We start from the raw sequence: 12,646 nt of genomic DNA on the forward strand, positions 1-12,646 counted from the left end.
GTGGTGGTCATTCATTTAAGTGGACTGCTGGTTATGGTCGTGGCTACATAAAAGACTCTGTAGAAGTTACAGTAGAATTGGGATATGACATGACTGCTTTCAAGAGTAGCCCTTCCTCAGACAGTATAGAATAGGCTTTCAAAGGGACTGGAAGAGATTTAGCTGGGTGGATGCACAGCAAAGATATTGCACCAGAACCTTTCAAGGGACACTACTAATATGGCAAGGGGTTGAGTGCCAGTGTGGCATAAGTATGGATTAGGATGTTTCATAGATTTGGTGGGCAAATATGGTGTCCCAACTCAATAATGTTCTAAAGCTCATTGTTTAATTGCAGCTCAAAAATTATTGTTTCAGTAACACACTTCTCACAATTCATCATAAAGTGTTTCATATATAATAAAGTCAATGTTCATTAACTTTTCTTCTGCTGGAATTCGTCAACTTTCCTTTTGATGGCATTTGTTCAATAATGAGCTCACTGATGATGAAAACTAAGTTTTTCCAATAATTTTATAGGCTTATTTTGTCCAAAGAAGGTATAAATCTAACCACTAAAACCATTTACAGCAGAGAAGTCACCTCTGAATTCTACAGAAAACAAATATCACAACTGTTGTCATCTCTTTTACTATAAAAAAGGAATGTCTTTGTGTACAGCCATTCTTTAATATATTTAAATTTTTTAACATGTAGAAGCATTGAAAATATTAAGATGTGAAGAAAAATAAAATGTAATGTGTAAGTTTCTGTTTTTATAATGTTTACTGAGATGATACAAGTCATGGAATAGTGATATCCAAATATAGATGGTGGCATTATTGCATTCACAAGGTATAAATGGTCAGTGCATTGGAGGAGCTGTCATTTATACTCAAGTGATACAGATGAGAAGGTTTCTGGCACAAGTATAGCCCATGATGAGATTTAACAGACTTTGAACATGGAATGGCAGTTGGAGCTATAAGCACGGGACATTAGTTTTGGAAATCATTAGGGAATTCAGTATTCTGAAATTTCACAGTGTCAAGAGTGTGCCGAAAATACCAAAATGCAGGCATTACCTCTGACTATGGACAACACAGTGGCTGATGGCCTTCACTTAATGACCGAGTGCAGCAGCATTTGCATAGAATTGACAGTGCTAACACACAAGCAACACTGCATGAAATAACCACAGAAATCAGTGTGGGTCATAAAACATATCCGTTAGGACAGTGTGGCAAAATTTGGCATAAATGGACTGGGGCAACAGACGAGTGATGTGAGTGCCTTTGCTAAAAGCATGACATTGTCTGCAGAGCACCTCTCCTGGGCTCATGACCATATCATTTGGACCCTAGACAACTGATTAAATGAGTCTTAACTGCTATTGGTAAGAGCTGATGGTAGGATTCGAGTGTGGTGCAGACCCCACAAAGCCATGGACCTAGGTTGTCAGTTAACACTGTGCAAACTGGTGGTGATTCCACAATAGTGATGGCTAGGTTTACATGGAATGGAGTAGGTCCTCTAGTCCAACTGAACTGATCATTGACTGGAAATGGTTATGTTTGGCTACTTGGAGACCATTTGCAGCCATTCATGGACTTCATGTTCCCAAAAAAGATGGAATTTTTATGGAAACAATGCACTATATCATGAGCCACAATCATTCGTGATTGATTTGAAGAATATTGTGGACAATTTGAGCAAGTGATCTCACTACCCAGAGTGCCCAACATGAATCCCATCAAACATTTATGAGGCATAATTGAGAGGTCAGTTCATGTGCAAAATCCTGCACTGCCAATATTTTTGCATGGGACTTCCAACAACTTGTTTAGTCCCTGCCATGTTTTGTTGCTACACTACGTCTGGCAAAAGTAGGTCCAACACTATATTGCCATGATTTTTGTTACCTCAGTGTATATTACCCACACTGCAAGTATGCCCAACCACTCACACTAGATAGAGGTTATATTTGACCACTGTTTCATTTTAGGCACATTTATTCCATTATCAGATTTAAAAAAATATTTGTTTCATAGAACCAGTAGGAACTGTCATGTTCATATCTGCATCTACACCTACACCCATGTTATGAAAACTAGTATAAATTGCATGAAAGATGGAATGTCCCTTGTAACTCTTATTACGGTTTTTTCTCTTTCAGTCCATGTGTGGAGAGTGGGGAGAATGACTGTTTAAATGTTGCTGTGCATACTGTAATTAATCTAATCTTGTTCTCATGATACCTATAGGAGTAATAGTTTGGGGATTGTAGTATATTCCTAGAGAGCTGGGTCAGTAGGCTTTTTCAAGTTCATTTACATCTGTCTTCAAGAGTCTGCCAGTTGAGATATTTCAATGTCTATGTGACACACTCCTGTGGGTGAAAGAAACATGTGAAATTTGTGCTACCCTCCTCTGTATACATTCAATATCCCCTGTTAGTTCTGTTTGGTACAGGTCCCACACAGCTGAGCAATATACTAGGAAGAGACAGGTCATACAAGTGATTTGTAAGCAATTTCCTTTGTAGACTGATACATATCCCTAGTATTCTATCAATACACCAAAGCCTGCAAGTGTCTTTAGCCATGACTGAGCCTGTGTGATTGTTCCATTTAATGTCCCTACAAAGTATTACACCCAGGTATTTGTATGAGTTTACCAATTCCAATTGTGACTCACTGACATTAAGGTCATTAGTTACTATGTTTTTTTTGTTTTTGTGAAGTACATAATTTTACATTTTGGAACATGAAAAGCAAGTTGCCAATCTTTGCACCACTCTGAAACCTTACTACTATCTGGATGAATATTTCTGCAGATTCTTCCATACTGTACCTCATTATAGATCACTACATCATCTGTGAACAGTCCAAGGTTACTATTAATACTGGCCACAAGGTCATCATTATACAACATGAACAGCAAGGAACCCAACATACTTCCCTGGGGCACACTTGAAGTTACTTCTACATCTGTCAATGAGTCTCCATCCAAGATAATCCATGCTTCTGCCCCATCTCTAATGACGTAGATGTTTATGGGATGTTAGACCCTCATCTTCCTTTCCTTTTCCGCTCAAGATAACTTGCTGCATCTTCCTTACTACAAAAATCCTCAATCCAACTGCAATTTTTGCTTGATACTCCATACAATCACACTTTTGATAATAAGTGTAGATGTGGTACTGAGTCAAGTGCTTTTTGAAGCTCAAGAAATACTACATTGACATGACTGCTTTTAAGTATGTCACATGAGAAAAGAGTGAGTGAATTCTCCATGATCAATTTTTTTCAAAATCTGTGTTGGTTGATATGGAGGTAATTCTTTTCAAGATACCTCATTGTGTATGAGTTTGGTAAACATTCCAAGGTTCTACAATTAATGGATATCAAGGATATTGCATGGTAGTTTTATGGCTCACTTCTGCTACTCACTCTGTACACAGGTGTGAATGTGTCAGTGCAATGGTAAGGCAGGGGTCTTAGAGAATGGGCCAAGTGTTTTCTCTACTAGTGGGCCATGGAAATTTTGTCAGAAATGTAACTAGAAGCAGCACATTGGCACAACAAATCAGCCACTATCTCACATAAATAGCTGTGAGTTTTTAGCATTGATATTCACAGCCCGGCAGATCTATGACAATGAGGGGGCTATGCCAGGCATCACCACGCCATGGGTCCACAAGCAGCCATCATGAGTCCTCATTCCAGCACTTTGTGTCTCTAGACTGATAGGCCGCTCCCACACTTACTCCAGCAACACCTTGACTCCTACCCAGGGGGCAGTGGATTGTGACCAGGGTGGTACAGCTGTTCTCCCTTCTATGCTGGTGTGGGTGCCATGGTACCTCATGCAACCACTTCTAGGGTAAGAGCTTCCCAACATGAGGCTGACATACTCTTCATGTATCCTGGTCATTTTCTGCACTACTAACACTACTCACACACAGCATGGCATGCTGAACTGAGTGTGTGCTGCTAACCAGTCACAAACATCGGCATTCAGGGGCTCGTATGTCAGGGCTCAATAGCTGGGCACTAGCAGTGATCGTGCAACAAGTGTCTACTGTGCCATGCACCACAAGGGGGTTATGTCACCACACTATCACATCACAGAATAGCAGCATGGCTTGTAATAAAGTGACTGATTTGTTAATGTTGTTTTACTAAGCTATTACTGGCCTGTACCCTTGACATGAGCCAGCCACTGCCACCCAGTCCTGCACAGAAGTGTGCCCATCAGCCCTGGTTCAACTTCAATTGGTGTCAAAAGCTAGGGCATAGTGTCTCATGTGCACAAGCAGTATTGGTAGAATGCTGTATGTGCTGCCATTATGCCCATACTGCTAGGGACTACACCGAACATACATGGTTGATAATAAGGTGTAGAATGTAAGTTGATAGTAATTCTGAGTGAGTGAATTGTTCTGGATGAAAATTGTGTTAAACTAGTTTGTAAATGGGAGTTAAAGGCTTCACTGCAGGTGTTACTAGATAAGGTAATGTGGTTAACAGTTGGTAAAATGGAGTTACTAAAGCAAACTGCAATTAAAGATTAACAGCTACCACCACTCTGGCTGTCTTAGGCCCAAAGTACATCCAGCTGCCACCAGTTTAGTCACTTCCTTTTCTAAAAGGTCAGGTGAAGGTATGATGTCTTTCTTGGAGGATCTGAGAATGTCAGCATGGGTGGGTGGTTGGTCAAATAATCAGTTGTTACAGATAATGAAGTTATAGTTGGCAGGAGAGGCAAAACCTTTTGTTAGGTCTATGGAAGCATTGAAAAATATAACAACATTTGAGCAATTGCAGTAAAGCATCCTACAGCATTATAGGAAACAAAACAGTGTGAGGTTTTTTGGGAGCAATTAAGTGGAATCACAAAAACATGTGGGGAAACAGTGGAAGAATTTGCAGACAGGACACACAAAATTAATGCACAAATATATGAGTTAGTGGAGAGTGACGAAATGAATAAGACTGTACAGCTGGAAGCTAAGCATAGTGCACTTGACACCTTCCTGAAAGACCTGTCACCCAATATGTCAAGAGAGTTTCATACAGGTGTTCTGAATGATGTGTATTCTTCTGTCAGGTTGCCAACATAATTTGAGAAGATTGATATGACAACAGGGTACAGGATAAGTGTGTTGTTTTCCACTAATGTGAAATTCTGTAGGTGTGGATGAACGGGGCACGTCCAGAGGCAATATTGACAGCCTCAGTGAGATGGAAAGGGTGGATACCACCAATGGAATGGCAGTAGCAATAATAAAGGTAGAAAAATGGGAAATGGACAAACATTAAATACAAAAGGGAAACCCAAGTCCGCCAAGCAGCATTTCCATTAAATTTTGATGCAGGGAATATGCATGCAGAGGTGGAGAGTGCTATAGTAGGAATTGTGAAGGGCAGGAAACTTAGGTTTCTATTGGACACAGGTGCATGTGTCGGTGGCTCTAGGGTACTGTGGGTTGGAAGCAATTAAACTTACCACACTATAAGTTGTTTGGGGTGGGAGACAGTGATGTGAGGTCAGGATCAGTAGAATTAGGTTTTCAGGTTGCAGCAATTTCATTTGAGTAATGTGTGGGAGTGGTGCCTCATGTAAGGTACCATTACTGTATGATCCTGGGGTTAGACTTTTTGTATGAACATGATGCAAAACCTGACCTTTAGGGATGTGTGGTGGAACTAAATGGGACAATCTTCCAACTAGGGAAGGTGTTGCCAGTGTAGTACTGTCGAAAGGTGCATCTGTCTTTAGGGACAAACCAGTTAAATGGCTAAAACACTAAGGCTTGACTTATGTGATATTGTGTTGGAGGGCACTGGAAAGTTGTTTTTGGTGATATAAAACTGGAGTTGCCTGTAGATATGTTGTATATAATAGAGCCACCAAAGGAGCATGATGTGTTGGATACATCACATTATTGTCAGGAGAAGCTTTGTAGTCATAGGAGAGAGATGATGGAAAAGTGGTACTGGTGAATCTGGATTATTTCTTGTGCCAATGAAGTAAGGCTAAGGAAGCATGTTAGCAGCAAATGTGGATATCCTAGAGGAGGATGACTGGGACACATCTCATGTGAACTGTGGTCAGTGACAGGCTGCTGCAAAAACTGCACTATGTAAAAAGGTGGAGCATCTAGAGGGGACAGAGAAGGTAGAAATGAAGAAATTAGTATTGGAGCTCAAGGACTTGTTTTATCCTCAGGATCCATTGCCAGTGACACATGTGATGCAACACCAAATTCCAAAAGGAAATGAAGCACTGAATTACCATGTACCATGAACCATATTGTGTGCCTCAACATTTACTGCCAATTATGGAGGATTTCATTAACCAACAATTAACTGGGAATAATAGAGGAAAGTGATAGTCCATGGGGGCCACCATCATAGTCATGCCCAAAAAATTGCCAGGTAGTTCCAAGAAATGTATGTTCTGTTGTGATTATCACCATATTAATAGTAAGATGGTAATCAACACATACCCCACATGCAATATCATAGAGACTATGGATAACTTAGGACAGTGCTGGTATTTCTCCTATATTATTAAGGAGTGGGTACTGATTGTTCAAGGTGTTTCCAGAGAACCGACAGAAGGCAGCATTCTCAGTTCCCTGGGGTCATCATCAACACCAAAGGATGCCATTCAGATTAAATAATGCACAAGCAACATTTCAGAGCTTGTTGGATGGCATTACAAAGGGTTTGAAATCTTGGAAATGTTTGGTTTACCTTGATGATGTAATTGTGTTTTCAAGGGATATGGAGGAACATATGTAATGGTTAAGACAGGTTTTTGAAAGGTTGCAGGCCACACATCTGACACTGAGTGTGGAGAGTGTCATTTTGCCTTAGAGAAAGTGGATTACTTGGGGCATATAATTAGTATGGAAGGGCTTAAGACAGACCCAATACCAATATAAGCAGCACAGGATTTTCCAGTTCCTAAGTCAAGTAAAGTGGTACAGTCATTTTTTGGGTTCTCAAATTACTATAGGAAATTTGTGAAGGCGTTCACAGATGTGGCGCAACTGCTCGTGCAACTATTGAAAAAGGGCATGAAGTTTGAGTGGATGGAGAAATTTCAAGCCACATGTGAGGGATTGAAGAAAGCTTTGACATCAAGCCCAATTTTGATTTTCCCAGACTATCGGAAGGAATCTGTGCTGTCACGTTATGTGCTCGATCATGCATTAGGGCACATTTTGCATAAGGAGATGAATGGTAAAGAACATTCTGTTTCTTATGCTTCATAACTAGTTAATATGGTGGAGAAGAACTATTCCAGCACCAAAAAGGAAATTCTCTGCTTCATATATGGAAATATGTATTTTTGGTGCTAAAAAAATTCACGGAAATAACTGATCATCCAGCTTTAAATGTGGTTATTAGGTTTTGGAGACCCTTATAGCTGGCTAACAAGGTAGGTTCTAAGACTGAGGGAGTTTGATTATGAAGTGGTACATAAGCCAGAAAAGAAGCATAGAAATGCAGGTGGACTGGGCAGAGAGGTACTGGTAGTACAGGTACTGGGTAATGGTTTTGCTGAGTGGCAAGCAGCAAAAACTGCTTATGTGAACTGCAAGATCTACATAACACAGCTGTAGTTCAATATATGTCACAGCCTGTTATCTAAGTTAACTGTATTGGGACCACATATGGTAATACTAGCTAAGCTAAGCTCAATGGGAAAGTGCTGAAGCAAGAATATGATCACATGCTATATGGGCATGGAGGTTGTAGGATGATGAACTGAAGGGTAGCAGAAAGGTATTCATGGAAGGGGAGGAATGGAGACATAGACAAATACATGAGGAGTCATGTCCAATGTTTACAGTGATTGGACAAGAAGATGTGCTGGATGAAAGAATACTCATAAGTACTGTGGTGGGTTGTTAGATTTTCATCTGGAGGAAGACGAGTGGATACTACAACACACACAAAATATTAGATTATTTTATTATAACTTGAACAAGATGAAGTACTTGACTTTGGGACAATATATATCCACTGGACAGTGCAGGATAATAGCCTCTTCTCTCAATGTAGTACTGACTATAAATTTAGTTACATACTTATGTCTAATACAATTCTTATGCTGTTGGCTCTGAAGTGAGATAATGCGGTCATCTTCGGTCATGATGTGACTTTGACAGTATGTTATTTGAGATAAGATGGTTATGACGCTGACTGTACATTACTTTTTCTAAAATTTTTGAGAATGCTGGCAAAAGTGAAATTGGACAGATATTTCATGCTATTTCTTTATCTCCCTATCTCTAATTTACTTCAGAGAGTGATGTGATTCACACAGTCAAAGGCTTTTGACAGGTCACAGAAAATGCCAATAGCCTCTAATCTGTTTTCTAATGAATTAAGTACATTCTCACTATATGTGTAAATAGCCTTCTATATATTGGAAGACTTAAGGAACGCAAACTGTGACTTGTCAATATATTATTTGCAGTCAGATTCTTAAGCAGATGCTTGAACACAACCTCTTCAAATATGTTTGAAAAGTTGTCACAAATGAAATTGGTCAGTACTTTTATGGTATGTCTTTATCCCCCTTCTTGTAAAGAGGCTTAACTTCAGCACATCTTAGCCAGTCTGGAAATGTTCTGCTGATAAGAGATTGATAATACGAATCACTTAAGATAGAACTCAACTCACATGAGCACCCTTTGATTAACTTTGTTGGCATCACTAGAACACTTTGATTTTAAGGATTTTATGATGGATGCTACTTTTTTGGGTGATGTGTGTGTCATTTCCATTTTACTCAAGGTATTTACAAAGACTGGTCTCAGATATTCCATTCCACTGTTTACTGAACCTGATAACCCCACATGTCAGTAACAGAAACAAATTACTTTTTAAGAGGCTTGCAACACTACACACACTTGTTACCAATGCCTCATTTAATTTTAGAGCTACCTGTTCCTCTTCTTTTCGGCACCACCTGTCTCTGAAATCTTTTTAAACGACTTGAAATACTGACAGCAACATCTCAGTACATATATTCACTGATGTGCTTCATAATAAATAACCCCACTATGTATGAAACGAATTGCCTACATCATGAACATAACACCAGAAGAAAAGAGGATTTCCACTGTGAGTTAAAGAACTTGACACTTATTCAGAAAGGGGTAAAGTACGCTGGAATGAAAATTTTCAATTCCCTACCCAATAGCATCAAAAGTATAAGGAGTAGTACATCAGTATTTAAACGTAGCTTGAAAAATTATTTACTTGAGACCTCACTTTATTCACTAGAGGAATTCTTTCAGAGAAATAAGTAAAACCCAGATTGGAAAGATGTTTTTAAATTTTTTGACACTGTTTACTGTTAAACTAATGTAATAATGCCCTAATGTAAAAATTCCTGTTTTTCTCCTTTCCATTTTTGGGTCACTTTTAAACCCAAAGTGGGAAGTTTTGATTACTGTTCAAGGTTAAAATAAATGCAATAATGCCCTAAATATGAAACTGCTATCTTCACATTTATGCTGACTAGTTTTTAAGCTAATAAGTATGACTTTTGTGCACTGTTATTAATACTATAACAATGTCTTTATTCTACGTATTTTATTATGTATATTGACACGTTCCACATCTGAGTGACTTGCTCACATGTACAGATCTATGGAACAAGTATATAAATAAATAAATAAATGTAGTGTTTACTTTGTTATGTGCTGCAATTATCTTTTTCTTATAATAAAGCTGCTTAGATTTCTGGATTACTTGCTTCAATATTTTGCAGTATTCTTTGTAATGCACTACAATCCAATGATCAGAGCTGTTCCTAGATAGTAAATACAGTCTCCTTTTTGTCCCACATAATATCTTTATTCCTTGTGTAATCCATGGTTTATTTTTAGACTTCTGTTTTATTTGAGTTACCTTTACGGGAAAACAATTTTCAAATGAGGAAGTAACTTTATTAATAAATGCTTTGTATTTTCCATTTGAGTCAGAAGTATTGTAAACATCTATCCAGTTCATGTCTTTGAGCAATCTTCTAATGGATTTAATAATTTTTTATTGTGGCAAGTTTCATGCTAAACATTGATTGGTACCAGAAGTTGCTTAAGGTGAAAGGGTAGATTGGATGGAATCATTGGTATATGGAGCATGAGAGACCTCTACTGCTGCTGGGTCTGTGAGGCTAGTAGCCTTGGGGACAGTTTTTTCTTTCTCTTTTCTTTTTTTTTGGATAGTTTTAATCAACAGATAGCTAGGATTATAAAGTTTCAGATAACTCAGATTCCGTAGCAGTATTCTACTCATAAGCCAATAAGCTATTAATACAACTTCCTGTTTTCTTTGAAAACTGACTGTGAGGGAGAAAACATAATACCACATAGTTGTGTCTACAATTTTTGTTTAAAATTAGGTAAAGGAGAAAGAATATATATGGGAGGAGAAAATAGTCTAATGGACTAGATGTCCCACCATTGTAGTTAAAATTAACATCAAGAAAGAAAATAAAACTGTACATTCTCACTGCAGAGCATTTTCTTTCCCGCAGTCTGTTTTAACAGAAAACCTGTATGTTGTTCTTTTTCTTTTTTTTAAAAAAAAGAAAGGAAAAAAAAACTGTAGCCTATGTCCGGCTGTAGAGTACCAAATAAAAATTACAAGTAAACAGGTCTAGAAATTTCGAGATTTTCTTACAATGTTTCCCCTTTATATATTATGTTTATATACCATATATATTAAAAGATATCTCACTTATGTCCATCTGAACTTCTAGTAGACAAGTAAATCAATCAAGACCTTTTCCAGATATTTGGTAACAATATTAAAAAACAATGTTTGCCAATGTCCATCCTTGTTAATTAGCTAATCAGTGTATCACAGAAAAATATGAAGCAAATCAGAGAAGAACTTTTTGAGAATTCTGCTAATGATGTTTTGTCTTTTAAATAGGTAACCTATGTCTGTCCAAACTTTTATTAGAATATTGCATAAAAATTTGATGTAAATCAGTCACAAACATTTTGAAGTTTTTGGTAATGATGTTAAACAATGAATTGTCTTTATATAGTCGCATAGATTTTACATATCTATTAATATTCATATACAGTGTGTTTCAGATAAAGTGTATGCCTCTGTTACTTACAAAATAATATGTGACAGGAATATTTATTGAGATATATCCATGTAAGAAATGTTACACTTTCTATTGGTTTGTAAAAATAGGTCATTTTCCAGAGAGTTACAATGACAAAATACATTTTTTTTAAATAGAACATTAGTTGTATTCTGTCACGTATCTGATTTATTTAAACCAGCTCTGTAAAAACCAGTTTAAATCACATTTCTATCACAGTTAGTTTGGGAGCCTGAAACCTTTAAAGTGCCAGGTGTGGATGCCACATGTTGGCCGTGTACAGATGGATGTTAAACTGGCTTAATGCTGATGTAAGTGAGGAGTTCTAATGTGTGCCCATGTTTCTGAATGCAAAACACAATGAACCTTCTAAACAACCTGAGGACAGGTTGTAACATTGGTGGTGTCATGGAGTGACAAGCTTCCTCTATGTGCTTTTAGATGTCATGTTCAGTTAGATTTCTGGTCCTCAGAAATGGCCCACACAATTGCCCAATTTAACACAATGAATTTATTTTGTGAGGATATCTATAGAATCATGTTTATGTCACTGAACCCACAAGCCCCGATGATTTCAAATGTCACATCAAGAAAGCTTCTCACTGCATGACAGCAGTGATATTACATCTCATCTGCTGGTCTTTTAGAAGATGCATTGTGTTGTTCATTCAGAAACACAGACAGATATTTGAACACCTCACTTGCTTGCAAAAGCCATTAGCTTGATGGCCTATATGCAAAAAATGTAAATAAAAAAATAAAAAATAGACAATTATACCATCAGAATATCAGTCTGCACACAGCTAAGTATTCTATAAACCATGTTGCATCCACCCCTAATATTTTGAAGGCTTGTGGCTCCCAAACTGAATGTGATAGAAATGTGATACAGATTGATCTGCACACAGTTGGTTTAATTACATCAGCTACATGACAGAAAAAAACAATGTTCTACTTAAAACATTTTATCTCATTGGTTTAACTCTCTGGGAAATAATGCAATAAACTACATTCATAATCCAACAGAAAGTATAATGTTTCTGACATAGACCTATCTCAATAAATATTCCATCACTTATTACTTTGGAAGTTAAAGAGGCATACACTTTATATGAAAGACCATGTATATAAATGTAGCCTATGTCTGTACCAATGTTTATTAGATTATCGTGTAAAAATCTGAAATAAATTGGCCATGAACTTTTTGAGATTTTTATAGACATTTTCCCCATCTGAACATTTATTGCGGTATCATGTACAAATCTGAAGTAACTTGGTCAACAAATTTTTAAGATATTTGCTAACAACATTAAACAACAACTTGTCTTCATGTAGTAGTATAGATATATAGGGTGTAACAGGGGTAAGTGCAAATATTTTCATATGAGGTACATTAATATGTAAACACATCAGTATGTTGGTCAATTTTTCTCTGTATTGAATAGGCATCCCACAAACACTTCAAAAAGATTACTATCTGATGTTTTCTGCATGATCATAACTGCACCACTAA

General features: G+C 37.5%; 1 protein-coding gene across 1 annotated transcript in view; it reads right to left on the reverse strand.

Moving 5' to 3' along the window:
• Window positions 1–12,646, reverse strand: part of LOC124722186 — a 260,469-nt gene that overhangs the window by 89,121 nt on the left and 158,702 nt on the right. The window lies entirely within an intron of this gene.

The sequence above is a fragment of the Schistocerca piceifrons genome, chromosome X, assembly GCF_021461385.2.
Source record: "Schistocerca piceifrons isolate TAMUIC-IGC-003096 chromosome X, iqSchPice1.1, whole genome shotgun sequence".
Taxonomy (NCBI): Eukaryota; Metazoa; Arthropoda; class Insecta; order Orthoptera; family Acrididae; genus Schistocerca; species Schistocerca piceifrons.